This window comes from Pongo pygmaeus, chromosome 20 (assembly GCF_028885625.2).
Source record: "Pongo pygmaeus isolate AG05252 chromosome 20, NHGRI_mPonPyg2-v2.0_pri, whole genome shotgun sequence".
Classification (NCBI taxonomy): Eukaryota; Metazoa; Chordata; class Mammalia; order Primates; family Hominidae; genus Pongo; species Pongo pygmaeus.
This window is the reverse complement of record NC_072393.2, coordinates 40,151,872-40,179,043: the sequence shown is the minus strand read 5'-3', so window position 1 is coordinate 40,179,043 and position 27,172 is coordinate 40,151,872.

The window sequence follows — 27,172 nt, the reverse complement described above, 5'->3', positions numbered from 1 at the left end:
TGGCCTTTTCCTATTATCCTTTACCGTGTTGAGATACATTCCATGTAACCTAATTTGTTGAGATATTTTTCCTTATGAAAGGGTGTCAAATTTCATCAAATGCCTTTTCTGCATATTCCAATTTCCAAAAGCTGAGTTGTGGTGCCATTGGGTTTCAGAGCCACATAAAATGATTTTTATGCTTTATTATGTTAATGCAATAAATCACATTAATTGATTTTCATGTATTGATCCATCCTTGCATCTCAGGGATAAATCCCACTTGATTATGGTGTCTGATTATTTTAATGTGCTGTTAAATTCAATTTGCTAATATTTTGCTAAGGATTTTCACACCTATGTTCATCAGGGATATTGGCCAATAGTTTTTTCTTGTGCTGTCTTTGGCATTGGTGTCAGGGTAATGCTGGCCTCATAAAATGAGTTTGGAAGTGTACTCTCCTCTTCAATGTTCAATTTCCACGTATTTGTGAATTTTCCAGTTTTCCTTCTGGTGTTGATTTCTAGTTTCATTCCACTTGGCTCAGAAAAGATACTTGATATGATCTTCTTAAATTTGTTATTTGATCTTTTTCCTTAGCTTCAGCTGGCTCTCCTAAACTGTGAATTTTCTTAGAAAAGACTGTATTTTCAGGAATTAAGTCTAGTGGAGACGTAGCAGGACTGTATAGCCAGCCAGATCTAGATAAAATTATAATTGATCTACATCCGAGAATATTTTATGTGGGCTTGAGAATAATGTGTATTCTGTTGCTATTGGGTGAGATGTTCTGTATATGCCTGTTAGGCCTGTTTGGTCTTCAGTGTTGTTTAAGTCTTGATTTTACTAATTGATCTTCTGTCTGCATGTTCTATTCATATAGAAAGTTAGGAATTGAAGTCTCCTATTACAATTATAAAGTGTCTATTTCTCCCTTTATTCCTGCCAATGTTTGCTTTATATATGTGGGTGTTCTTATGTTTGGTTCATATATATTTATAATTGTTATATTTTCCTGATGAATTAACCCATGTATCATTATATAATGTCCTTCTCTGTCTCTTACGGTAGTTTTTGACTTAAAGTCTATTTTGTCTAATATAAGTGTAGCCACCTGACTCACTTCTGGTTACTATTTGCATGGAATATGTTTTTCCATTCATTCACTTTCAAACAATGTATGTCTTTAAATCTAAAGTGAGTTTCCTGTAAACAGAATATAGTTGGGTAATTCTTTTTATCCATTCAGCTACTCTGTGTCTTTTGATTGAGAAATTTAATCTATTTATATTTAAAGTAATTATCGATAAGGAAGGATTTACTATTTTTTTTATTCATTGTTGTTAGTCTAGTTCTGTTAGTTTCTGAAGAAATGATATTCTTAGTTTTGTGTTCCTACTGCTCCCATATCCCTACTAGTAACCCCTCCAGTTTTACTTTCGATATATTCACCCATCACTCCTACTATATTGTAAATTCCTTTGAGGCAATAGATGCCTTTCAGCTATATGTCACTAGGCTCAAGCACAATGTCTAGTGTAGAATAAACTCTGAATAAGTATTTAGTAAAATAAAATGTCTAAGCTAAGGGAAATGCTTACATTTTTCTTTTTCCCCCAGCTTCAGCTGGTTCTCCTAAACCGTGAATTATCTTAGGAAAGATTGTATTTTCAGGAATTAAGTCTTTTGGAGACACAGCAGGACTCCACAGCCAGCTAGATTTGGATAAAATGGTAAGGACTGTAATATGCTATTTTAGGGTTGTATACTAGAGCCAGACCAATTACTTTTCCAAATAGACCTTATCTAGGTATTTTCTTGAAAAAATGATCTTTTCTGAATTTTCATGGAGCATGAAAACACTTCTATATAATATGTGACATCCTAGTCTTAAAATTTCCAATAATCACAAAGGAGCCATGAGCTTTTTCTTCCTTTTTTTCTTCTAGACACAAGGGCCTCTATGCCATACCCATCCTCTCTGGTCGAGGTGTGAATATGTGGGGATGATTTTCTTAAGTCTAAACGAAAGAGAAAGACACAAATGAGACATTTAATTATTTTCAACCAAATTTGTTAATTTCGTTTCCCTAACACACTTCGGGGGTGGTCTGGCCTACGACCAAATCAGAGTGATGGAACAGGAGCACAGAGGGAAAAGGCAAGGGAGGGTCACCCATCCCTTCCTCCTTTGAGCTTCCCTTCCTCATGGCTGCTATCCCTTACATCAAAACACAGAGATGTCAGATGTCAGCCTGTGCAGTTTTAAAGTGCGGCTATGCCATATCCTATTTGCTGAGCCATAGAACTTTGAAAAGTTACATTGCCTCAACACAGCACCACTTATAGAAAGAAGTCAATTCTTCTTCCACGGTTGAGTAAAAGAGAAAAGACATGTGAGCAGAGAGGATCATTGAACAAAAGCAAGACATTCTCTCTCTCTCTCTATATATATATACACACACGCGTGATGTATATATGTATATATACACACACATATACATGTTACATATATGTGTGTGTGTATATATATGTGTGTGTGTGTGTGTGTGTGTTTATCAATCTAGGAAAGAAAGAAAAGGGCCCATTGAGGCAAGTGGGCTGGACAAAAGGAAGCAGCTACAGGCAGCAGGGGGTCCTGCCGGTGTAGGATGGGAGGAAAAGTGGCCCATAGCTTGGTTTTACCAGACTGAGAAGTTGAAACTGGGTACGGTGTGGTGGATACTTACTGATCTTTTTCTTCTTTCCACAGTAGACCGCCTCAAGGCCAGTGTGTTGACTTCTGACCAGTCTCATCTGAACCCACACGCTTTAACATATATACAAAACACCCTGAAGGGTTGGGCTGCCAGCTTTCTTTAAGATGATAGAGGACAGGTTAAGTTTGCTTGACATAACTAGAAGAGGCGGAGCCTCTTCCTAATGGAGCAAGGTCCATTTTTGGCAAATTGTGGTCCCCCACACCACTATCAGCTACTTCTGGATAGCTTTTGCTTAGAGTTGATGAGGTATTGTTTCTTTCACTAGAAGGAAATGAATGAGTTGGTGATCCCGAACTTCGGTCTCCAAAGGAAGCCTGGGCAGGTGACAAAGGTGTCCTAAGTGAGACTGCTGCTTCCATGCTCATGCTGGAGGTACATTTGCTCTGAAAGATGGAGCAAAAGTGCTGAAGCTTAGCACAGAGGATTAATGAACAAGAACAAGGTTATACTATATTATATTATATTTGTATAGCAATCTGGAAAAGAAAGAACGGGGCTTGTTAAGGCAAATGGGCAAGATAAAACGGGATATGTATAGGCAGCAAGAGGTCCTGCCAGTCTAAGACTAATGGAAAACTGGCCCATAGCCAGGTATTTTCTCAGTGGTGTTCACTACACCAAGTCAAAGGGCTACTTTGTCTAGATAGAGCCCAGGTATTCTGAGTGAGTGCAGGAATAGAAGTGTCTCCCTAAAAGTGTATGTATGATGTTCTCCTATGAGACTGTAACAGATGTGCCCTGAGCAAGACCACGCCAGCAGCTGTGAATGATGGTGAGCATACAAATACCCTGGAGCTCAGAAATGGGGCTGCCTCCGCCCAGTGTATCACCTGTGCTCCAGACTGTGTACCCCAGGTCCTCTGCCAGTAGCATCTCCAGTCACAGGTGAAATGCCAGCCCTTCAAACAGCACAGGTGGGCCCTAGGTGTCTGATGGAAAGAATGAACAGATATATCACGCGGCATGCATTTCTTCTCAGTGGTGCAGGTATCTCTAGCAGGTTTGCTCTGGCCAGGTGGGCCCCAGTACTTAGACCATATGCAGGAAGAGAAGACTCTCCAAAAATAGTTATGATGTTGGCCCCTTCCATTGCAACACATGTGCCCTGGACAGGTGGGATTCAGGTGTTCTGGCTATAGGTAGGAACATAAAGGCATCTAAGCATAGATGCAGTGCTGGTCCCTTAGACTGCAACAGGTGTACTTTAGTTAGGTGTGCCCCAGGTGGCTTGACTGGGGCAGGAAGAGAAGGATCTCAGCGCAGGTATGGTGCTGGTCCCTTCCACTGGAACACAAGTGCTCTGGCCAAACAGGTCCCAGGTGATCTGAACAAAAGGGGGAACAGCCATGTCTTCTGAAACACTCCTTCTCAGTGATCACAAATCTTCCAGTGGTGGTAGGCGTGTTTTGGCTGGGCTGGCACCAGGTGCTCTAACTACAGGTGGGAAGGAAAGTGTTTCCCAGGACAGATTTGATTTGCTCTCAGCAGTGCCGGCTTCTCCAATTGCAGCAGAGGTGCATCAGGGCTGACAGGACCCTGGTGCTCAGGCCTAAGCCTCCCCCATCATGAGCTATGGCACTGGCTGTCCCCCAGCCATTTTGCTCCAAAGCTAAGCGATCTAGATGCAGTGGTAGACTCTGTGTGGTAGACCCAATGACCCCAAAGCTTTTGCTATCCATAAGGGCTTCAGATCCCACAAATACAAATTGGTCTGGATTGGCATCAGCAAGAAATGAGCAACAGTCCTCAGTGTTGTGCTTTCTGGTAGCATTTAATGGCAAGAGTAAGAGTGGCCACACCAATGGGTAAAACACCCAAGGCACCACCATGGGCTGGCTGAATGCTGACATTGATGCCAAAGTGGACACGGGAGTGTCTAGTTCCCGAAAGCCAACTGAGTTGTGCTGCCATTGGGTTCTAGGGCTGCAGTAGAGGTTAAGTATGAAGGGTTTTCAGGGGCTGGCAGGTTTCTCAAAGGGAAACAGCTGTTAGCATTGCAGGGAGAGATAGGATGATAACAGATGGGGAAATGGGCATGGTACCCATGTTGATTTCCTTAGAGGCAAAGTCAGGCGGAGACACCGAGTCTGAAGACGGGTTGTATACTGGAGTGAAGGTGACTGCAGAATCAGTGGTAGGTGGGCCAGAAAAGACAGGGCATTGGGGAGAGTGGTTCCCTGGCAAGGCCCTGAATCAGGACCCCCAGATTTCAGCTGATAAGTGTTTCCTGAATCAAAAGCAAGCTTAGAAGTTCAAGTAGGGCTGCTGACCATAAAAGCAGGTGGGCTGGTGGGGATGGTGGCCTTTGCATCTGCTCCACACTGGGATGGGCCTGGTCCAATGGGAGGAAGCTCACCCCGGATCTTGAGGGAGACCTGAAGAAGAAAGCTTGGAAGGAAGAGTACTATCCACATCAATTATAACACAGTCCAAGCAGGCTGGGAAGTCCAGTCTGCAGACAGGCTGCCTGGCATGCTAGAAGTGACTGCAGAAGCAGTGATGGGTTGGCTGGTAAAGACAGGGGTACTGGTGCAAGCAACTTGAGGAGGGGTCTGTAAGAAAAGGGGAGGAGAATCCACATGCACAGGTGTATATGACTCCATTCTGCAGAAGGTAAGCTTTAAGGAGAGGGAGAAAGTTCTAGGACGTGTGGGTTAGGCAGAAGTAGAGGATCCTGCAACTGTGACTGAGGAACTGGAATGCAGAGGGCTCCTGTTCTCATTATTAAGTAGAATAGCAAATATAGGTTGGAATCCAAAGTGAGAAATAGCAGGAAGAGCAAAAGGAGAGTCAGGAACTGTGCATCTCATTTCATGATCAGTATCTGATGTGTGTGTAGGTACAGGGGCAGAGAGTATGGGTGGCCTAACAGACCAGCCAAGTCAGCGACTGCTAATTTGGTAGTTTCTGGAATCTGCAAGGAAAAGGTGACCAATGGCAAAGGATCTGTGGCCTCCACAGCAGATAGGGAGAACAGGCAGGCTGAGCTGCTATGCTGTCTGAAGGGGCCTCAGAATTATTCTCCTACCTTGAGGTTCCTTTCGTGTTCAGGGTTCTCCAAGCTTAGGTCTTCTGCAGTAACTATGCAGGGAAGGTAGGAGATGGGGGCAGCTCTCCTCACTCTCACAACAGTGGCAATGGGGGCAGCAATGGCAGCAGCAGGGGCATTGACAATTTCTGTTTACAGAGCCTACAACTGGCAGATGTGAGTGGAGAATTTCTTATTGACAGAGTATCTGAAAGCTTTCCTCTGTGAGTTGTTGTCTTTGACTTCAATGTGGCTGGAGAGCTGAGTTGATAATGGCCTTCATCAAGCTCTTCCTTTCTCTGGCAGCAGGAAGGAGAATGTGGCTGGCCATACAGTGCTGCTGCACCTCCTTCACTGCCATGAAGAGGCAGGAAGCCTCCAGCAGGCAGGACTATCTGGGCTGGTGATGGCGTGATCTTTTGTGAATGAACTCATAGAAAACATCTGTAAAATCTAACCTCAGCTGTCTTCTGAGTGATTGGAATAGAGGCTTATCTTCAGGGGTCCAGGACTGCTCCCAAATATGTGATGCTTCTGTTGGTTGCTAGGGACCTAGATGCTGATGGTACTCTCCCACTGCTATAGGGGCCCTTTTTCTCTAACTCTGTCGTCTCCCACACTGAGGATCTTCCTCCTTCAGTATCCATTTCCTTCATGCCCCTGGTATCTTCATCTCGGTCTCCTTTAAGCAAGGATCTGGGGGGAGGTGTGAGTGGCTGTCCCAGGCCTTAGAGATGACTGCCTGATCAGGTGATGAGGGAGGAGAGTCCATTTGTGCCTTGGAGGAGGGATCTTTGTCATTCTGGAGTGGCCACTTTGTGGTACAAGCAGACAGCAATGTCATTTTCAGAGTCCCCTTAGGATCTCCAGAAAGGAACACTGAGGTTTCCTGATGGGACACTGTCCTTTAGGGGTATATGACACCAGGATCCTGGTAGAACTACCAGGGAAAAAGCCAAAGTGGAGTGATCCCAGCCAGAAGCGGGAGCACGCTGGGTCAGGTTGAACGAGTGCATGATAGCATGGCCAGGCATGCGAGCAGGATGGGGGCAAAGCTTGCTAAGCAAGTTGCCTATGAAGGGCAGTTTGTGCGCTGCCGGGTCCTCGGAGGATATGACATTTGGAGAGGTCTCCTAACTACCTGCTACCTCCATGGCAAACCAGGTACTGTTCAGCTTGATGCATGTGACACATGGGACATGCGACAGAGAAAAAGTGCCCCAGCTAAGGGCATATTGCCAGCAAAATGCATGAGGAAAAGCACCGAAGGGCAAGAGGTCCAGAGGCTGAACCCCAGCAGGACTCTCTAGTACTTCTTGGCATTCCTACCATGGGTTGCAGGTGTTTGGCACCAGACAGTCTCGGTGGCAAGGTGGGACTGTCCAAGACTGAACTCCAGGAGCCTACATAACTGTCACTTCCATGTCTGCAGGCACCACAGTGCCACAGGGCGAATTTACCTCAGCCTGTTCCTTTCAGACAACTGCTGCAGATGACACCAGTTCACCCTCACCACCTATCCCCACTCCTCCAGGCTGGTAGGTCAAGGCTCCAACACCAGCTCCTCCAGGGGCCTCCCTAGCTCTTCTTCAGTTCCAGGAGCTGGGTGCACCTTTTCTGTGGCCACCCGGGACAGGCGAATATCCCAAGCATCTCCGGGGGGCTGCTAGGATTTCTGAGGTGGCAACGAGGATACCACAACACATTCTTTCCTGGCAGGCAGTTTATCTTCACTTATTTTTACAAATCTAGTAAGAAAGCATTTAAGCCATAAAACCTTCCTCATGTCACATGTGTACTAGTGCCCTATATTCCACACTGGGTGGAATTTGAACGCTGGTTGTCTGATTCCAGAGCTCATATATTTAACCACCAGACTATGGTGACTTCCCATCCTGTAGACATCACATATTACCAGTTTTGACAGTCTGTAGGGTACTTAGTACAATTACACCTCCATAATGAACACAGGCACTGCCTATGGCTTTTCTCCTTTATTTTCTTAATATGGTGAATTACATTTATTTTTTAAATGTTAAACCAACCTTGCATTCTGGGAAAAACCCCACCCCAAAGTGGTCATGTTAGATCATACATATTTATAATTGTTATATCTTCTTGATAAGCTGACCCTTTTATCAGTATGTAATGTCTCTCCTTTTAATAGTCTTTTTTTTTTTTTTTGAGACAGAGTCTCACTCTGTCACCAGGCTGGAGTGCAACGGCATGATCTCGGTTCACTGCAACCTCTGACTCCCTAGTTCAAGTGATTCTCCTGCCTCAGCCTCGAGTAGCTGGGATTACAGGCACACGCCACCACGCCCAGCTAATTTTTGTATTTTTGGTAGAAACAGGGTTTCACCGTGTTGGCCAAGATGGTCTCTAACTCCTGACCTCATGATCCACCCACCTCAGCCTCCCAAAGTGCTGGGATTACAGGCGTGAGCCACCACGCCTGGTCCTTTTAATAGTTTTTAACGTTAAGTCCAATATTAGTATAGCCACTTCAGCTCTTGTTTGGTCATTATTTTTATTGGATAACCTTTCACTTTCAACCTATATGTGTCTTTGGATCTAAACAAGTCTTGTTTAGACAGCATATCATTGGGACTTGGTTTTCATCTATTATGCCAATATCCACATGTTTATTGGAGAGTTTAATTCATTTACATTTTAAGTAATTACTGATAAGGTAGAACTTCCACCATTTTATTTGTTTTCTGTATATCTTATGCCTTTTTTATTCTTTTCCTCCATTACTGCCTTTTTTGTGTTTAACTGATACTTCATAATAAATGTTTTTGATCCCCTCTTTATGACCTTATATATATTTTTAAAGATACTTCCTTGTGGTTTCCATGGGAATTATATTTAACATCCTATAACAATGTAGTTTGAAATTATTGCAAGTTAACTTAAGTGGCATATAAAATATCTACTCCTATACAGCTCCTCCCCCTTTATCTTGTCAAAGATTACCTCCTTATGTATTGTGTGTCCAGTAATATACGCTTATAATTTTTCTGTACTCGTCTCTTAAATTATGTAAGAAAAAGTGGATTTACAAGCCAAAAGCACAGCAACACTGGCTCCTATATTTGCTTGTGTAGTTATCATTACCAGACATCTTTGTTTCTTTCTGTGGCCTTGTGTTACTGTCTAATGCTCTTTCTCTTCAATTTGAAAGGCCCATTTTAGAGTCTCCTGTAGGGAACAAACTCCTTCAGATTTTGTTTCCCTGGGAATATCTTAATTTCTGCCTCATTTTTGAAGGACTGTTTTGCCAGATATAGAATTCTTGGTTGACAGTTCATCTTTTTCTTTTAGCAACCTAATACCTCTGGCTTTTATGGTTTCCAATATGGAACTGGTTGTTGGGTGGGCATGGTGGCTCATGCCTGTAATCCCAGCACTTTGAGAGTCAAAGGCAGGATGATTGCTTGAGTCCAGGAGTTCAAGACCAGCCTGGGCAGCATAGTGAAACTCATCTCTGCAGAAATAATAATAATAATAATAATAATTATTATTATTATTTAAAAATTAGCCAGGCATGGCACCTGTAGTCCCAACTACTCAGGAGGCTGAGGTTGGAGCCCAGGAGGTCGAGGATACAGTGAGTCATGATCATGCCACTGCACTCCAGCCTGAGCAAAAGTGAGATCGAGTATCCTTTGTACATGATAAGTTGCTTCCCTCTTGTTGCTTTTAAGAGAATTTGTGCTTGTCTTTCAACAGTTTGATTGTAATGTATTTCAATGTGTATCTCTTTCAGTTTATTCTATGTGGAGTTTGTTGATTGGTATGTCCCCACCCAAATCTCATCTTGAATTGTAATTCCTGTAATCCCCATGTGTCATGGGAGGAACCCAGTGAGAGGTAATTGAATTATGGGGGCGGTTACCCCTGTGCTGCTGTTCTTAAAACAGTGAGCGAGTTTTCACCAGATCCGATGGTTTTATAAGGGACTTTTTCCCCTTTGCTTGACACTTCTCTCTCCTGCTGCCTTGTGAAGAAGTATGTGTTTGCTTCCCCTTCCGCCATGATTGTAAGTTTCCTGAGGCCTTCCCAGGCAAGAAGAACTGTGAGTCAATTAAACCTCCATCCTTTATAAATTACTCAGTGTTGGGTATTTCTTCATAGCAGCATTGGAATGGACTAATACATTGATCATAGATTCGTGTATTTCATCAAATTTGGGAAGCTTTCAGGCATTCTTTCTTCAAATGTTATTTCTTCCTCTTTTTCTCTCTTGCTTCTGGGAATCTCTTACTGCATATGTTAACATGCCTAATGGTGTCCTGCAGGTCTTATGGTTTTTTTTCACTTCATTTTTATTCCTGCTCCTCAGACTAGATACTTTTCATTGTTTTGTGTTCATGTTCACTGAATCTGTCTTCTGCCTGCTCAAATCTACTGTTGAACCCCAATAGTGAGTTTTTCACTGTAATTATTGTACTTTTCAGCTTCAGAATTTTTTGGTTCCTTTTTGTAATTTCTATCTCTTTACTGATATTCACAACTTTTTCAAACATCATTTTTCTGATTTCCTTAATTCTTTGTCCATGTTTTACTTTTACTCTTTGACCATATTTAAAATGGTTGTTTCAAAGTCTTTGTCTCATAAGTCCAATATCTGAGCTTCCTGAGGAATAGTTTCTGTCAATTTATTTTTTCCCTTTGAATGGGCCATTTGAAAGTGACAGTATGATCATTCTGGAAATCATATTTTCACCTTACCCAGGGTTTGTTGATTTATTTTAATTATTGGAAGCTATAGTAGTTCGATTGTTTACTGACTTTTCCCAACTACTTTTGCATAGACTGTTTTCCTTGTTATGTGTCACAACTGAAGTCTCTCTTCCTTAGCTTGTGTTCAGCTACTGTTTTGACCAAGTATTCCTTGAATGCCAGGGGCAAAAAAGAGAGAAAGATAAAGTGTATTAGGTTCTCCAGGGAGACAGAATAAATAGGATATATTGATAGAGATACAGACATATGACAGGGGATTTATTAGGGGGATTGGCTTATGTAATTATAGAAGCTGAGAAGTCCTGAGACAGGGCATCTGCAAGCTGGAGACCCGAGGATACTTGTAGCATGGCCCAGTCCAAGTCTAAAGGTCTCAGAACCAGGGAAGCTGATGGTGTAACTCTCAGTTTGAGGCCAAAGGCCTGAGAACCCAGGAATCACTGGTTTAAGTCCTGGAGCCCAAAGGCTGGGGAGGCTAGAGTTGTTGTCCAGGGACAGCAGAGGAAGAGTGTATCCCAGTTCCCACAGATAGATTGACACATTCACCTTTTCTCTGGTTTTGTTCTCTCCAGACCCCAAGCAGATTGGATGGTGCCCACCCACATTGAGGATGAATCTTCCCCACCTAGTCCATTCAGACTCACACGGTAATCTCCTGTGGAAACACCCTCACAGACACACACAAAAAAATGCTTTACCCAATTTCTAGGTATTCCTCAATCCAGCCAGACTGATAGCTGAAATTAACTATCAGAGAGAAAGGCATTGGGGCAGAGCAATAAACAAACAAAGAAACAAAAAACAGATGAGGGAAAAAGAAGCTATCTCTTCCAGTATTTTCAGATTGGCTCTGTGCTATGGCCCTCACCAACACTTAGCAAGGCTTTTATTGAGCCTAGGGACGAGCCCAAGGTGAAAGCTAAGGGTCTGTCTTTTCAGGTCTTTCTGAACATGTGTCTTGCCTTGAACATGCATGGAATTTTCTAAGTTTAGCCATATTTAAGGGTGCTTTTAATGCCCTAATTTCCCAGAGCAACTCTCTTCCTACTCTTCCTTTCTGGCTTAGGTGGTCTATTGTTTCTTTCAACCATAACTTTTGCCCTACACAACTTCAGGTTGTTTTCATTACAATATTTTCAAGCAATGTCTGTCACTTTTCAGCCTGTGTGACTTGAAGTTAGATTAATTGGAAATGAACACTTTGCATTGGTCCTTCTTGTGTCCCCTAAGCAGGCTAGCACAGCAATACACGATAGTTTGTGAGTAAGGTCTGCTCTGCTCCCTCTGGAACCAGGGAACAGGATCCTATGGTGGGAATGCGAACTGAAGTCTTCAGAACTGCCACTGAGCTGAAAAGTGTGTGGGGCAAAGGCCAGTAAGAATGCACAAAGCTTTCCTACCACTTTAACTTAGCTTTTTCTTGATTCAGCATCTTGGTTGGTGTAAACCTTTGACGGTTTTCCAGAGTTCTAGCAAAGTTGTTCCTAACAATTTCTGCTGGTTTTTGTTTGTCTGTTTGTAGAGATGGGGTCCTGCTATGTTGCCCAGGCTGATCTCAAACACTTGGCCTCAAGCCATCCTCCCAGCTCAGCCTCCCAAAGTGCTGGGATTACAAGCATAAGCCACCATGCCTGGCCCTGCTTTTTGTTTATATTTCCATGGGAGGATGAAAGTTTGTAGCTGCCTACTCCACTATTTTGCTGATGTCACTGTTAATTACATTTTATTTTCCTATTTTAGCCTGTCATTTTTAATAGAACAGATGACGTGCAAGACCGTGATTATAACATATTTACTGATTTTGTTAAAATGAAGGCAAGAAAAATAAATTTTGTAGAGTAAATATAGACTAATAAAATAAATTTTTTGTAATGTCAACCCAAATGAGGGACTGAGACAGGGATCACAGTCTAATGAGGTTTACTAATTTGGAGCTTGAGAGTGCACATCGGGGAAGCCAGGATTACAGCAGTCTGTAAATGAGTTCCAAAGTCAATGACATAAAGCACAGTATTAACATATGTTTTTTTTTAATGGGGGATACTGTGGTACAGAGAGTGGGCAGTGAAGTAACCATTACATTCCTGTGATTTTGATCCGTGTTTAGAGAGGTTATACATAAAGTAAAGCAAATGTGTGGTTGAGTGGGTAGGAGATGGAGGCATCTTAGGACCTGGTAGAAGGATAATTGATTTTATCTTGCCTTGTTTTACATCCGATAAACAAGTTTACAACCAGTACCCATCAGTGAAATATTTAACAGACTCTAGGTACACAGGAAGTGGTCAACTTTAGTTTATAGGCCTTGGGATTGAAGCTGACACATGTCTATCTATGGGAGGTTGCAACACATATCTTTGACTAGCATAGCTGCTCTTGCACATACACACATTCCTGAGCTAGTGTTAGTTTACAATAGGCCTGTGTTAGTTTCCCTTTTACTTATTTTCACAATAATGAACCCAAACTTCACCAGCCTATCAAGAGAACACATAGGCATACATAAAAACAATAATGAAATTTCCTCATCTTTGATTTTTTTTGGACAACTTCTAGTCCTATAAAATCCATGGATTTTCAAATTTGTTTCTATTTTGTCATTACGAAAAAATATTTATCAAGGTAGGAGGATAAGACATATTTCATTGAATTGTGTTTTTGTTCAATTTATTACTTTTATAATTTAGACCCAGGAATACAGTTCTCCAGTGTACTTTTACCCTCCAGTGTACTTTTACACACAGGAACAGGCATGGTTAGGTCCCTGGCAAATGGAAAACCAGTTATTTTCTGAAAGATTAAGGATCATGGTCTCACAGTTTAAAAAATTACAAAACACATGAGGAAATAAATTATCATGATGGAAATACAACAGAAAACACACATGCCCAGACACACAAAATATACAATCTGACCAGTTTATGAGATCAGAGGGTAGGTCAAGAAGTTCAGTATACATCTATAAGACTTCCAGCGGAGCTAACCTAAAGATGAGCTAACCTAAAGAACATAATATATTCATGTATAGGAATCTGATACATGACTGAGGAGGCAACACAGATTGGCTGAGAAAAGATGGCCCAATCAATAAAGCATGCTTGAATAATTGATTGGCTATGATACTGAAAAAAATGAAAACAAATCCCTAACTTCAGGTTATATTGAAAATTCAATTAGAATCACTTGAGGCCAGGAGTTCAAGACTAGCCTGGTCAACATGGCAAAACCTGCCTCTACTAAAAATACAAAAATTAGCTGGGCGTGGTGACGCACGCCTGTAATCCCAGCTATTCAGGGGGCTGAGGCAGAATTGCTTGAACTCGGGAAGCAGAGGTTGCAGTGAGCTAAGATCGCATCGCTGCACTCCAGCCTGGGTGACACAGTGAGACTTTGTCTCAAAAAAAGGAAAAGAAAAATTCAATTAAAAGAAAATATAGGAAAATAGTTTATGATTTCAAGGTAAAGAAGAATGTTTAAAGACAATGCAATAAGCATAAGCCCCAAAGGAAAACACAACTAAATTCAAGGACTTTGTTAATCAAAGATGTCACAAAGAGCATGAAAACATACACCCCCAACTGGAAGAAGATATCTGCATCATATGTAACTGAAAAGGACTCATGTAAAGAACACTAGTGATTCAATAAGTAAATTAAACATAGGCCAATAGAAATATGGGGAAATATATGCTATTAGGCATTTCACAGAAAGGAAAACTCAAGTAGCCATTGTATTAGTCCATTTTCATACTGCTATGAAGAAGTACTAGAGACTAGGTAATTTATAAAGAAAGAGAGGTTTAATGGACTCACAGTTCCAACATGGCTGGGGAGGCCTCACAATCATGGCAGAAGTTGAAGGAGGAGCAAAGGCACTTCTTTACGTTGCAGCAGGCAAGAGAGCGAGTGCAGGGGAACTGCCCTTTATAAAACCATGAGATCTCATGAGATTTATTCACTATCACAAGAGAAACATGGGAAAAACCCACCTTCATGATTCAATTACCTCCCACCAGGTCCCTCCCATGATATGTGGGGATTATGGGAGCTACAATTCAAGATGAGATTTGGGTTGGGCACAGCCAAACAACACCAGCCATTAAATATAAAAAGATATCTAACTTTATTATTTAATGCAAGTCAAGCAAATTAAAACCAGAATGAGCTGTTAGTTCATATCCACCAGGCGGCAGAAATTTAAAAGCTGGATAATTCAATCATTTAGCATTGCCTAATAAAGTTGAATATACACATATTGTACAATGAGAAAATTTAACTTCTACAATTCTAAACCCTGGAGAAACTGGGTGTCTCCACAATGAGATGCCATCTCACACCAGTCAAAATGGCTATTATTAAAAAGTCAAAAACTAACAGATGCTAGTGAGGTTGTAGAGAAAAAGGAACGCTTATACACTGTTGGTGAGAGTGTAAATTAGTTCAACCATTTTGGAAGACGGTGTGGAGGTTCCTCAAAGACCTAAAGACAGAAATACCATTTGACCCAGCAGTCCCATTACTGGGTATATACCCAAAGGAATGTAAGTTGTCCTACTATAAAGAAAGACACATGCATGTGTATGTTCATTGCATTACTATTCACAATAGCAAAGACATGGAATCAATCCAAATGCCCATCAATGATAGACTGGATAAAGAAAATGTGGTGCATATATACCATGGAATACTATGCAGCTGTAAAAAGGAACAAGATCAAGTCCTTTGAAGGAACATAGATGGAGCTGGAGGCCATATCTTTAGCAAACTAATGCAGAAACAGAAAACAAAATACTGCATGTTCTCACCTGTAAGTGGGAGCTAAATGATGAGAACACATGGACACATAGAGTAGAACAACACACACTGGGGCCTATTGGAGCTTGGAGGGTGGGTGGAGGGAAAGGACCAGGAAAAATAACTATTGGGTATCACTTAATACCTGGGTGATAAAATAATCTTTACAACAAACCCCAAACCTGTACATCCTGTACATGCATCCCTGAACTTAAAAGTTAAAACATTTTTTAAACAAAATATATTAAAAGTTTTTAAAAATTGGGTGTGTCCAGCAAACAGATCTGTTTATAATGTCAAGAACTTGGGAACAGTACAATGAATAAATAAATTGTAAATACAAAAAAATACTACACAGACATTAAAATGAATAAACTCCAAGTTGACAAATTGATGCATAATGTTGAGCAAAAGAAAAGGTTCCAGGTGAATATATACAGTATGATTCTGCTTATCTTTTTTTTTGAGACGGAGTCTCGCTCTGTTGCCCAGGCTGGAGTTCAGCGGCATGATCTCAGCTCACTGTAACCTCCACCTCCCAGGTTCAAGCGGTTCTCATGCTTCAGACTCCTGAGTAGCTGGAATTACAGGCGTACGCCACCACGCCCAGCTAATTTTTGTATTTTTAGTAGAGACATGGTTTCACCATGTTGCCCAGGCTGGTCTTGAACTCCTGGACTCAAGTGATCCACCCACCTCAGCCTCCCAAAGTGCTGGGAATACCGGTGTGAGCCACCATGCCCTGCCTGATTCTGCTTTTCTAATGGTGAAAAGCAAATAAAAGTAAATTATAGGTGGAGCCATGCAATCATTATTAAACTATTTTAAAAAGCAAGGATGCCTAATAAAAAGTGCAGAATAGAGGCAGGAGGGTGGACCAGGACTGCATGCAGATGAGGAGGGATCCAGGGGGCTCTGCACCGTGAGCTCACCTGCATGGTGGATTCACAAGTGTTCATTGTCTATTATTCCTTAAAGTGTTCATATACGTGAACACCTTCTCTTCTTTGTGTATGTGCCTTATTTAGCATAAAAACGTTTTTAAAATAGAGAGATATACTTCAGATATGAATAGATCTTTGTGGAAACCCAACCATAACACTGTTTTCATGTGAAAGGAGCTTGTGAATTAAAAAAAAACCAGCAGCAGCTCCAGTGCAACAGTAAATTGAGACAGACACACAGCCATACACATTCATATAAAAAGGGTCTATTGATAAGTCTTTAATGTATGAAGCCCTTTTCTTTATTTTATTTTTGCCTGGTGGTAGGCATAAATAACCCAGTAAGGATATCTACCCAAAGGGATATAAATCATTCTACCATAAAGACACATGCACACATGTATTCATTGTAGCACTCCACAGTAGTAAAGAAATGGAATCAACCTAAATGTCCATCAATGGCAGACTGGATAAATAAAAAGTGATACATATGATGGAAAATATGGTTATCATGCAGTCATCAAAAAAGAATAAGATCATGTCCTTTATGGGAACGTGGATGGAGCTGGAGGCCATTATCCTTAGCAAACTAATGCAGGAACAGAAAACCAAATACCGCATGCTCTTACTTATAAGTGGTAGCTAAATGATGAGAACACATGGACACAAAGAGGGGAATAACACACACTGGGGCCTATTGGAAGGTGGAGGGTGGGAGGAGGGAGAGGATTAGAAAAAGTAACAATTGGGTACTAGGCTTGGTACCTGGGTGACAAAATAATCTGTACAACAGACCCCCGTGACACGAGTTTACGTATGTAACAAACCTGCATATGTACCCATGAACCTAAAATAAAAGTAAAAAAAACATTACCTAGGAATTTTCATCTCATTTTTGTTTTGACATATGCTGTGTATTCCCTGAGAACCCTAAAGATGAAAGTATTAACTAGTAAAAAAAGGAAAACTTGCTGATCTGATAAAGAAGTGCCCACAAATACAAATGAATTCTATCTATAATCACTTTCAGGAGGAAACATAATTAGAAAATGAGGAAAAGAAATTGTAAAAATTCTGGCAAGCTGGCATGGAGCCCAGGGGAAAGAGACACATGCTCTCTCCAGAAGCCGTCAGAGTTGTGCATCTTCTCAAAGCTCTTAATTGTTCAGGACCTGTGAGGTTTAGTGTAAGGCAAAGAGTTTCCTCAGCACTCTGTGTCACAGTTCTGTGGAGACCAGGGGAAGCACGAAGCACAAAATCCTATTGAATTAATTTGGTTTTTAAATCTTTTTATTTTTTTTTGAGATGGAGTCTTGCTCTGTCGCCCAGGCTGGAGTGCAGTGGCGCGATCTCGGCTCACTGCAAGCTCCGCCTCCCGGGTTCAAGCCATTCTCCTGCCTCAGCCTCCCGAGTAACTGGGACTACAGGCAAGTGCTCGCCACCACACCCGGCCATTTTTTTGTATTTTTAGTAGAGACGGGGTTTCACCGTGTCAGCCAGGATGGTCTCGATCTCCTGACCTTGTGATCCTCCCGCCTCGGCCTCCCAAAGTGCTGAGATTACAGGCATGAGTCACCGCGCCGGGCCTATTTGGTTTAAATTGTTAACTGTCATTTGTTCTTGTGCGCCAAACCCAAGGACTGCCTTTTTCTCTTTCTTGTTCAATATCTTACATATATTGTTATGATATGTCACTAGCAGAAGATTAAAACAGAAGAAAATATACTAGGACATTCTCACAGATGAACATTTGATTAGAATGGAATTCTAGTTAAATAAACCTGGTAATTAACGTCAAACAGAAAATGCCTGGTGTCTGCATAAAAATGGATTACTGATTTTTTTCCCTCCCACTGTCTTGCCAGTGGTCTTTTTTTCTCCCCACCCCCTTTTTCTTTTCAAACTGTAAGAGTAACACAAGCTCAATTAAAAACTGAGAAAATACAAAAAGGTTAAAAAAAAAAGGAAAACAACAATTTTCCAGAATCCCACTACCATAGATGATCTCACAGTTTCCTTTCATCTGTTTTATTTACCTTTGTCAATACATATGTATTCTAATTTTTAAATTAAAATAAATTTTAAATTTCATACGTTGTCTTTTACATTTTATGTTTATTTTACATTAGCGTGTTTCACATCTTTAAATGGTCTTCAAAAGCATTATTTTCAATGACTACAAATACGTCCCACCATTCTTATTATTTCACTTTTAAGTAGGTTTCTTTTAATTTTGCTATGTTTATTTTCTTAGGATTTATTTATGAGATAATTTTTAAAATGATGTATTTATCAAATAACTATTTAATCATAAGGTAAAAACTTTCTTTTCTTTTTTCTTTCTTTTTTTTTTTTTTTTGAGACGGAGTCTTGCTCTGTCCCCCAGGCGGGAGTGCAGTGGCGCGATCTCAGCTCACTGCAAGCTCCGCCTCCCGGGTTCACGCCATTCTCCTGCTTCAGCCTCCTGAGTAGCTGGGACTACAGGCACCCGCCACCATGCCCGGCTATTTTTTTTTTTTTTTTTTTGTATTTTTAGTAGAGATGGGGTTTCGCCATATTAGCCAGGATAGTCTCAATCTCCTGACCTCGTGATCCGCCCGTCTCGGCCTCCCAAAGTGCTGGGATTACAGGCGTGAGCCACCGCGTCCAGCCAAAACTTTCTTAAAAGTTTAATATTCCTTTAAATGATGACATCTATTTTCATCCCCACAACAGTATGTGAGTGTGGAGATATATGTACTCTTCTTTATGAAATTATGTGCTCAGAATATATTTTTATTTTTCAAATTTCACAGGTAAAAACTGTGTTGCTTGTTTCTTTAATATTTATTATACCTTATTAGGGTTGCCAAATAATAGATATTTTCATCTACTCCTGATTTCCTCATCATTCTGGATGTGTCCCTTTCTAATCCACACAACCTTTGAATTCTTCCTCATGTAAATCCCAGCACTAAATTTTCTTGACTGATTTCAAGCATTTATTCTTTTGGATAAACTTGATTAATTTCTGTTGAAACAAAGATGAGCTGGGAAGAGTTAACATCCCTACAAGGTGGACTCCCGCCATACAAGAGCACAATTTAGTTCTTCATCTGTTCAAATTTCATGTTGTACTTCTCAGTAAAATGCTGTACCTTTCAGTATGATACGTACATCTAATGTTAAGTCTAGAAGAGTGCCCAGCACTTGGTAGATGTAAAATCAAGGTTTAAAATGAGCAAACAAATGAAGCACAATGCCCGGGTTTGTCCAGCAGGTCAGACGAGGGCCAGAACTGAAGCCTCAGGCCTCTTAGCCCCAAGTCCCAAGTTTAACTCTCTGCATGTGACCTAATTATGCCAGCCAGACTCAGACAAATAGAGACATTACTTATTTTCCCACTTTTTTGTGGGCCGTACTCACAGGAGCCTGGCACTGCTCTACTCTCTGTAAAAGTGCAGGTGAAACCTGGTTTCTGTCTTTCAGTTACACACAACTCACCTAACCTATTCTCTACACCTTAGCCCCATGACTGGCCTGCTGGGAGATAAAGTGGCCCTGTTCGATGCATTCGGAAGTAGGCTCAGTGGCATCTTGTAACTTGCCCCAGGTGGCAGATCCTGCAAGTACCTGACACCAACATTCCCTCTGCGTTAGCTTCTCCCTCCACTCTCTTTCTCCCTTCCTCCTGGGCCAAGACTAGGTGGGAGTCCTGGTTCCAGTAGTAGAATGCAGAAGCAACCGAAGCCTCTAGGCTCAGCATCTATGGAGAGCGTCTTTGCAGAAATTTCAGCCTCCTCAGGAAAATAGCAGAAAATCACAGACGCTACGAAGAGATTAAATTAAAAGGGCTTGTGATGAGTTCATGCAGGTCATCTCTAGAGTCACTTCTCAACCACTGGAGTGGCCTTCCAGGGCCTACAGACTCCACAGCTCCAATAAAGGCAGAGCCAGAGAAAGGCTGTCTATGGCTGTTGACGTCATTGTAAACTCCCAAGGCTGATGAATCCTGGGGTGACATTTATGTTATTTAACTGGATCCTCATTTTACAAATGAGGACAGAGCTTCAGAAAGATAAAACGGCTTACTCGTGATCCTATAGCTAGTCAGCGGCAGGGCCTAGACCTATCCTGGCTCTGCCTGATTCCAGTCCACATGTTCTCAATGGCCTCATGTGTCACAACCCCTCACCATGTCCCAAGATCTCCTGCTGGGCCTCCCATGCACCACACACAGGACACCGTCCCTGGGCTCTGAGAGTTGAGCTGCCGTTGTTTTATTGGAATCAGCCTGGTAAAAACTAAATCAGAAAGTCTGACTAGGAGGACCAAAGGCGCTCCTGCGAAAGTCCTGGGCCCACAGCAGGCTTCCCGTACCCCAGGATCACCCACTCCTCATCTGCAGGGATAAAATCTCCTCGGTCATTCCGTGCAGACCTCGGTGAGAACCAGCCCACAGTGTGGAGATGGGACTAATGTCAGACAGATTAGGATGAGGATGGCTCCCTCATGACCCAGTAACAGGAGAATGAGCGCCTGCCTGGGCTGGGGCAGGAAGGAGATGCGAGGTGCTTGAGGGCATGCTGGGGCTGAACCCAGAGAGGGGCAGCATCTGAGTTTGGGTTTCTGTGAAGAAACCTCCTCGTCCTGTGAATTGTCGGTCAGCTCCATTCTAGAAACATTAAAATTGTTATGTTTTCCCAGCCCCAACTGCCACTTTTGCATCCTGGTCACATCCTTCTCCCACCTGTACTAACTTCCAATGCAAGACTCACCCAAAATGTGGAGCTAAAAGTCAGTGGGGAGGCAAGGACAGGTGTACACCACAACAGGCCGGTCAGAGAAAACTGGCTTTGGCCTTAGTTTGAGTCCTGGAGGAAAGTATGGGGGATGTGGGCCTGACCAGGGCCCCCTGAACATCTTACCACCTGCATCCTCCGCATCAGGCCTCAAGGCCAGGTGGAGGCTATCTTTTGGCCTCTGAGCCCATGACTACCAGGGAAGTTCCAGGACTTGCAGCCATACTGGTTGACTCCAAGGCTGGTCATGCTCCATTCTACCTACTACAATTCAGTTATCAAATTCTGCCAGCAACTTTCTGCTCACTCTTAAGGGGACACATTCTTGGGAGTTCTTGATTCCTAAGGGAGCCAGTCTCATCCCTTCTGGCAGTCTCGCCTTTTTCCATTGGTGAACGTGACCCTAAGTGGGCCTGAGCTTTAGAGGCTGTCCAGAAATGCCAGTGAACGGAGTGTCTGTGACTCACGACCTGCACCGGAGGCTCTGAGGGACCCCCTGTGATCAGCTGCCCTCCCCCGCCTCACTTCCCAGAGGTCACTACGGGACCTGAGGGCCTACAGACCAGAAACTTGGCTCTGTTGAAACTCTCTCAAGAGTGGAACTTTACCTTCTACCCTAGGAGAGGAGTGTGATGGCACAGACAAGATAGAATAACAGCTTCCAGCTTCATCCATGTCCCTGAAAACTCTGACAGGTGCACTTGTAATCCCAGCACTTTGGGAGGCCGAGGCAGGTGGATTGCTTGAGCCCAGGAGTTTGAGACCAGCCTGGGCAACATGGCGAAACTCCGTCTCTACAAAATAATACAAAAATTAACTTGGTGTAGTGATGTGCAGCTGTAGTCCCCAGCTACTTGGGAGGCTATGCGAGAGAATCGCTTGAACCCAGGAGGCGGAGGTTGCAGCGAGCAAGATCACGCCACTGCACTCCAGCCTGGGCAACAAAGTGAGACCCTGTCTCAAACAAAGCAAAACAAAAATCCTCTGACAGAAAGAAATCTTCTTTGAAGAGCTCCTAATGGCCAAAACTGGAATGATATGCACACCAAAATAACCCAAAGTTATTGGATTAATATCCAAAGTTTAAAATAAGACACATAAGTTCATAACAATATAAATAAATAAATGAATAAGTAAACAAGAAAGAAGGGACAAATTTTTTTCTTTTTTTTGAGACAGTCTCTGCCACCCAGGCTGGAGTGCAATGGCGCGATCTCAGCTCACTGCAAACTCCACCTCCTGGGTTCAAACGATTCTCATGCCTCAGCTTCCTGAGTAGCTGGGATTACAGGTGCAAGCCACCACACCTGGCTAATTTTTGTATTTTTAGTAGAAACGGGATTTCACCATGTTGGCCAGGCTGGTCTTAAACTCCTGGACTCAAGTGATCCACCTGCCTTGGCCTCCCAAAGTGCTGGATTTACAGGCCTGAGCCACCACACTCAGCCAAGAAGAGACAAATATATCTTTTTAAAAATAATTATTTTATTTATTTTTTAAGTTCTGGGGTACATGTGCAGGATGTGGAGGTTTGTTACATAAGTAAACATGTGCCAGGGTGGTTTGTTGCACCTATCAACCCATCATCCAGGTATTAAGCCCAGCATGCATTAGCTCTTTTCCCTAATGCTCTCCCCTCACACCCTCCCCTGACAGGCCCCAGTGTGTGTTAATCCCCTCCCCGTGTCCGTATGTTCTCATTGTTCAGCTCCTACTTATAAGTGAGAATATGCAGTGTTTGGTTTTCTGTTCCTGCCTTAGTTTGCTGAGAATAATGGCTTCCAGCTTCATCCATGTCCCTGCAAAGGACACGATCTCATTCCTTTCTATGGCTGCATAGTATTCCATGGTGTATATGTACCACATTTTCTTTATCCAGTCTATTATCGATGGGCATTTAGATTGATTCTATGTCTTTGCTATTGTGAATAGTGCTGCAATGAACATACACATACATGTATCTTTACAATAGAATGATTTATATTCCTTTGGGTATATAGGCAGTAATGGGATTGCTGGGTCAAATGGTATTTCTGGTCCTAAATCTTAGAGGGATTGCCACACTGTCTTCCACAATGGTTGAACTAATTTACATTCCCACCAATGGGGTAAAAGCATTCCTATTTCTCTGCAACCTCTCCAGCATTTGTTGTTTCTTGACTTTAATAATCGCTATTCTGACTAGCGTGAGATGGTATCTCATTGTGGTTTTGATTTGCAATTCTCTAAAGATAGTGATGTTGATCTCTTTTTCATATGTTTGTAGGCCATATGTATGTCTTTTTTTGAGAAGTGTCTGTTCATATCCTTTGCCCACTTTTTAATGGGGTAGACAAGCCTATCTTATAGACAAATTGCAAATAATACATATGGATGCTCTTTCTTCCAGGAGGTGGAGACTAAATATTCTCCGTCTTTAAGGGTGGGCTGACTTGGTGACTCCTTTCCAAAGACTACAGTAGAGGGAGGAACGCATAGCAACTTTACAGTGGATAAAAAACCGTGAGACTACATTATTCAAATGATCAAGTTTTACATCACCAGAGATAAGAGATATTGATACCATGTACCCCGATGCAATGTGACAAGAAAGATACTTAACTTCTGAGGTGTCTTTCCAAAAACCTCAAAACTCCAAAACCCCAGTCTCATGGTAAGGAAGCACCAGACAAACTCAGACTAGGGGGCATTCCACCTGGCCAGGCCTCTTGAAGACTACCAAGACCATGAAAAACAAGGAAAGCATCAGTCCAAACTGCATTATTTTGTAAGTCCCTGCCATTTCACAGACATTGGTCAAAGTGAAACATTCCACAGGGGTTCAGGCTGTGAGAAACATTCTGCCCAACCACCTGACTTTCTTTTTTTTTTTTTTTTTTTGAGACAGAGTCTCGCTCTGTCGCCCTGCTGTGGGATAATTAAGGAATTAGGCCAAGGGGTTGAGGAGGAATTATTTAATTATTTAGGTGCACCGACCTAGTTGGATTAACATCCAAAGGACTGAGCCCTGAACAAAGAGTTAAGCTACCTTTTAAGCATTTCATGGGGTGGGGGGAGATCTGTGCAGGGGGAAGCATATTACAGAAGCCAGAAACAAAGACAGTTATTTAATTGAGACATGCATTACATTATTTCCTACTGTTCAAGGAACAACATGTTTTAAGACTTGAGATTATCTGTCTAGTGACCTTGCAGCTGCAAGCTAGAGAAACATGGTCTTCACAACACCTGGGAAAGGGAGAGATAAGGCTCACTAGCCACAGAAGGAAAAACAGGCAGTTAATTTTGAAGGACTCCGGCTCTTTCTCTTCCTCAGGGGGAACTGGGTTTTTTTTTAACATACAACTGAGTTTTTGCTTACACATTCTTTAATTTCTTTTAATTCCTGTTCCAGCAATGGCTGGAGGGCAGTGGCGCAATCTCAGCTCACTGCAAGCTCCGCCTCCTGGGTTCACGCCATTCTCCTGCCTCAGCCTCCCGAGTAGCTGAGACTACAGGCACCTGCCACCACGCCTGGCTGACTTTTTGTATTTTTAGTAGAGACGGGGTCTCACCATGTTAGCCAGGATGATCTCGATCTCCTGACCTCGTGATCCAGCCGCCTTGGCCTCCCAAAGTGCTGGGATTACAGGCCTGAGCCACTGCACCCAGCCCCAACAACCTGACTTTCTTATCACATCTTGCTGGGAAAAAAGTCCGAGGGACCTCATTATCACATCCTGCCAGGAAAAGGGCCAAACCGCTTCATCTTGGGAACATCTTATCAACATCTATCTGGGTAGTAAACTGTACCTCCCCAGACCCCTACCCAGGTGTATAATTGCACCAGCTATAAGCAGCAGTGGGCCCTGGCATTAAGCTGGCCCCCACCTCCAAATAAAACCTGCATTGCAGTAGAGCTGCCATCTCTCTCTCTCTCTGTCTTTCTTTCTTTTCTTTCTTTTTCTTTTTTTTTTTTTTTTGAGATGGAGTCTCGCTGTGTTGCCCAGGCTGGAGTGCAGTGGCACAATCTTGGCTCACTGCAGCCTCCATCTCTCAGGTTCAAGCGATTCTCCTGCCTCAGCCTCCCAAGTAGCTGGAACTACAGGCACGTGCCACCACGTCCTGATAATTTTTGTATTTTTAGTAGAGACAGGGTTTCACCATATTGGTCAGACTGGTCTTGAACTCCTCACCTCGTGATTGGCTCGCCTCGGCCTCCCAAAGTGCTGGCATTACAGACGTGAGCCAGTGCACCCAGCCTCTCTGCCTTTCTTTAACTCTTTCCTTCCCTTCAAAACCTAACAGAAAGATGGACAAACTGTTTGTCCTGTTTTGTTCAAAAGAAAACAAGATAAGAAAATGCTGGATTTCAGATACCTGCCATGTAGGATTTCAGGCCCTTGCTGAAGGACAATGAACAAATTTTTTAAGAGGCAAGTTTTTGTAACAATTTGAATCAATTCTTATTTGCATCTAGAAATATATATATATTTTTTAAAGAGCTGGCAAGTCCTTATAAATTAATAAATTGATCAATGGAGGTGGCATGGAGTCCATCAGTGGTGCAGGGGAGAGTGAGGGAGACCTGCTTTGCTCCTGGTGGACAGCTGGCAATGTTTTGGGATAAACAAGAACTTCAGTGCCAGGAAAGAGGGTTTTATTTGGCATCACGTTCTTCTGCACACTAAAGGGCCTTTCAGCTTTTACAAGGACTCTAAAAAGAGGAAGTAATATGATTTAGAGCTGAAGACCTTTGTGCATCAGTTTGGCCAAGGGCAGAGGCAGGCCCTTGTGTGACTGTCACAGGAGGCAGGAGACTGTGTCTGGGAGGCTCTTCCTTGTTCTGGAATAGATCTCATCTCTGATTCCTTATATGCCAGGATGGGCTGAGACCACATGCTGCATCCACCCTGAAGGAAGTTGGGAATGCACATGAAGAAGCTCAAGGTGGTGGCAACTCAGGAACTTAAGCCTGAGTACAGAAGTCAGGCCTGCCTAAATGTGTTTCTTCATTTTGGGAGGCCGAAGCGGGCAAATCATGAGGTCAAGAAATCAAGACCATCCTGGCCAACATGGTGAAACCCCATCTCTACTCAAAATACAAAATTAGATGGGAGTGGTGGTGTGTGCCTATAGTCCCAGCTACTTGGGAGGGAGGCTGAGGCAGGAGAGTTGCTTGAACCCGGGAGGCAGAGGTTGCAGTAAGCCGAGATCGCACCACTGCACTCCAGCCTGGCAACAGAGCGAGACTCCACCTCAAAAAAAAAAAAAAAAAAAAAAAAAAAAGTGTTTCTTTTTTGTATGAATGTGTGTGTTTGGTGCTGGCGGGAGACTACAGGAGGGGATGGTATTAGGCCTGCCTAAATGTGGGGGTGGCGTGAGGCCTCAGAATTTTTTTCTCAATCAGATAGGAAAAGGAGGCAGAGTTATTTGCTTTCTGTGAAAACTGCTTTTATGATATGGTTTGGATGTGTGTTCCCTCCAAATTTCATGTTGCAATGTGGCCCCCAATGTTGGAACTGGGCCTGGTGGGAGGGTTTGTGTCATGAGGGCAGATCTTTTATGAATGGCTTGGTGCCTAGTGCCCTCTGCATCACAATGAATGAGTTCTCACTTTGGTAGTTCACATGAGAGCTGGTTGTTTATAAGAGCCTGGGTCTTCCCCCTTCACTCTCTTGCTCCTTCTCTTGCCATGTGACACACCTGCTCCCCTTCTGCCTTCCACCATGATTGGAACTTCTTGAAGCCTCACCAGAAGCACAGCAGATTCTTGTGCCATGTTTGCACAGCCTGCAGAATCATGAGCCAAGTAAATCTCTTTTCTTTATAAAGTACCCAGCCTCAGGTATTTCTTTTCTTTTCTTTTCTTTTTTTTTTTTTTGAGACGGAGTCTTGCTCTGTCGCCCAGGCTGGAGTGCAGTGGCGCGATCTCGGCTCACTGCAAGCTCTGCCTCCTGGGTTCACGCCATTCTCCTGCCTCAGCCTCCCCAGTAGCTGGGACTACAGGCACCCACCACCACACCAGACTAATTTTTTTGTATTTTTAGTAGAGAAGGGGTTTCACTGTGTTAGCAAGGATGGTCTCAATCTCCTGACCTCGTGATCCACCCGCCTCGGCCTCCCAAAGTGCTGAGATTACAGGCGTGAGCCACT